The following is a 2,979-nucleotide window of genomic DNA, read 5'->3' as shown; positions in this document are numbered from 1 at the left end:
AGCCCGATGCGGGACTCGATCCCAGGACCCTGAGATCATGACCTGAGCCGAAGGCAGCGGCTTAACCCACTGAGCCACCCAGGTGCCCATAAAATGCTACTTTATAATTTACAAACTATCTCTTACGCATGATAGCACATAAGACAGCCATTGCTTCTCCCATTTTATACAGCACTCCAGAGGTAGAATAAAAATAAAAACATAAGCAACACAGAGGTCAGAAAAGATCCAAGCCAATCACAGAAACTAAAAGTAATATTAAGAATAGCAGGTTAGTGGGGCACACCCGGGTGCCGCAGTCAGTGGAGCACCAAACTTGGTTTCAGCTCAGGCCATGATCTCAGGGTGTTGGGATTGAGCCCGATGTCAGGCTCTGCACTCAGTGGGCTGTCTGCTTGAGATTTCTTTCTCTCTCCCTCTGCCCCTCCCCCTCAACTCATCTGCTCTCTCTCTGAAATAAATAATATAAAGCTTTTTAAAAAATATTTCATTTATTTATTTGAAAGAGAGATGGAGAGAGCCAGAGATCATAAGCAGAGGGAATGGCAGAAGAAGAGGAAGAAGCAGGCTCCCCACTGAGCAAGGAACCTGATACAGGGCTTGATCCCAGAACCCTGGTATCATGACCTGAACCGAAGGCAGACTGTTAACCATCTGAGCCACCCAGGTGCACCAAAAATAAAAATAATAAATCTTAAAGAAAAAAAAAAAAGAATAACAGGCTACGGGTGCCTGGCTGGCTCAGTCAGTAGAGCACGTGACTTTCAATCTCGGGGTCATGAGTTCAAGCCCCATATTGGGTACAGAACTTACTTTAAAAAAAAAAAAGTCAACTGTATTTAAGCAAAAAAAAATTTTAAAAAAGAAAGAAAGGAAGGAAGGAAGGAAGAAAGAAAGAAAAGAAAAGAATAAGAATGGGTTACTCTGTTTGGGTCCAATCAGGAGACAGAAAATACACACTAATAATAAGGGAAGTTTTATATAAAGAATTATTAAACTAGAATAGGAGAGTAAATTTAAACGATATAAAGACAACTCTAGAGGGTGGGCATCTAGGCTGTTGGAGAGTTCCCAAGGAAGAGAGAACTTGGAGGAGGGCCCACTCCCCAAGGGTAGGGTTTAGACCTCATTAAGGAAAGTATGGTTGTCACCTGTGGAGTGGCAGGGACATCTGCTGGGTTACCTGAACCAAAGCTTGTCCTCAGTCACCAGGCTGCAAGCAGCACCCTCCAGGGCACAGACAAGCCAAGGCTGGTCAGATGGTGCACAGAGAGGGTCCAGGTGCCACTGCTGACAGGAGGTCCGGAACAATCCAGTGTCCCTGTAAGAAGAGTTGTGGTGAAGGGGTCAGCTGGGCCTGGGCGTGGCTGCAAGGTCACCAGCGGCCATTGTGTCGCGGTGTCCCTGGACCTCCCCCTCCACACAACATGGATGCGCCTTTCAGCAGGAGCTAACAGAGCGAAACAGAGCACACTGACCCCTGACACCACAAAGCTCCTTCTTCCTGAGATATCTGTCCCATACCCTCTACTGGCATTGTGCTCACCATAATGAGGAAATGCTGTAAAGAGCAATTCAGTGCAGTGCCTGGGTGGCACAGCCGGTTAAGACTCTGACTCTTGATTTTGGCTCAGGTCATGGTTTCAGGGTCGTGAGATCAAGCCCCAAGTGGGCTCGGGTGTTCGGGGTGGAGCCTGCTTAAGATTCTCTCGCTCCCTCTCCTTCTGCCCCTCCCCCCCCATGTTTGTGTGCATGCACTCTCTCTCGCTCTCCCTCAAACAAACAAACAAACAAAGAACAAAAAACTCTCTAAAAAAAAAAATCAATCCCTTCTCACAAGATGTTGATAACTGGCACCGAGGATTATTCCACATTTTCAAAAGTGCCTGAATATGACTTAGCTGTTCTGAGCTGGACTGAAGTGCCAAGAGAGGCTGAGAGGGAGAAGCTGGTGGGGGACTGGGGAAGGTAGCTGGAGGTTGACAGAGCAACCCTGGAGGAAAGTGAGAAATTTTATGTCCCAACATTTTCAGATAAAAATGCCAGAAAACAGGAAAAGACTTTGGTAAGCCAAGCCTGGGTCTCCTACCCAAATCCGGTCTTTCCTGGTGGCAAGAGGCACTAAGTATCATGACTGACCAAATGACTGAGTCATTTGCTCACCCCTTTGGCCAGAAAGATGAGTCCCTGTAATTGGCAGCTACATCAGATCATCAAAGGTAGGAGAAGGAAGTTTTCCCGAAGGCAGGGAGTCATGGGCAAAAGTGGGACGAGCATTCTGGTGTCTAATACCTGGACAGATGAAAGTGAGAATAAGGCTGTCTCTGAGGAAGGTTTTTTGGTGTTGTTATTTTGTAATTTATGATATTATCACATTCATTCATTCTTCGAAGAGTCCCACCTTAATCTCTAGGTAGAGCTAGATGGAGGTCACAACAGCTAGCAGTACAGAGCAGATACTATGTCACAATGCACACTACTGAGTTTCCCTCTCTTACTCCTTTGACAGTCACCACAGAGCAGTCGTGTTTTAAGCGAGGAGAATTTTTACTTTATTTTTTTAAGATTTACTTGTTTATTTCAGAGCGAGAGAACACGCGAGAGCAAGCAGAGGTTGGTAGGGCAGAGGGAGAGAGAGAATCCCAAGCAGGCTCCCCCACCTGGCGTGCAGCCTGATGCCAGGCTCAACTGACTGAGCCACCCAGGTGCCCCCAGAATTTTTATTTTAATTCTTCATTAATTGATGTCAATGATATATAAAAACAAAAAGATTCTAAACCTTAACTATTGCTCTATAGATAAAATCTATTTCCCCCTTCCCAGGAAATACTGATTGGCTGAGCTCAAATGTTGCTGTTTTTTTTTTTCAAACACTTTGAGGTTCAGTACAGTGATATCCAGTAGCCTAAATGGAGTTAACTATACCAAAGCAGTGGATACCAGTAAGAAATACATGGTAGACATGCTGGTTCTGCTTTG

The 2,979-nt window shown here is 45.5% G+C and overlaps 1 non-coding gene across 1 annotated transcript; it reads left to right on the top strand.

Annotated features, from left to right (window-relative positions):
- The first annotated feature begins 730 nt into the window (after positions 1-730).
- Positions 731-803, top strand: TRNAE-UUC (transfer RNA glutamic acid (anticodon UUC)). Its single transcript has one exon. It is a non-coding gene; the product is annotated as a tRNA-Glu (tRNA).
- The last annotated feature ends 2,176 nt before the right edge of the window (positions 804-2,979 follow it).

Source organism: Mustela nigripes, chromosome 6 (assembly GCF_022355385.1).
Source record: "Mustela nigripes isolate SB6536 chromosome 6, MUSNIG.SB6536, whole genome shotgun sequence".
NCBI classification, from domain to species: domain Eukaryota; kingdom Metazoa; phylum Chordata; class Mammalia; order Carnivora; family Mustelidae; genus Mustela; species Mustela nigripes.
This window is presented reverse-complemented; position numbering and strand designations above follow the sequence as displayed.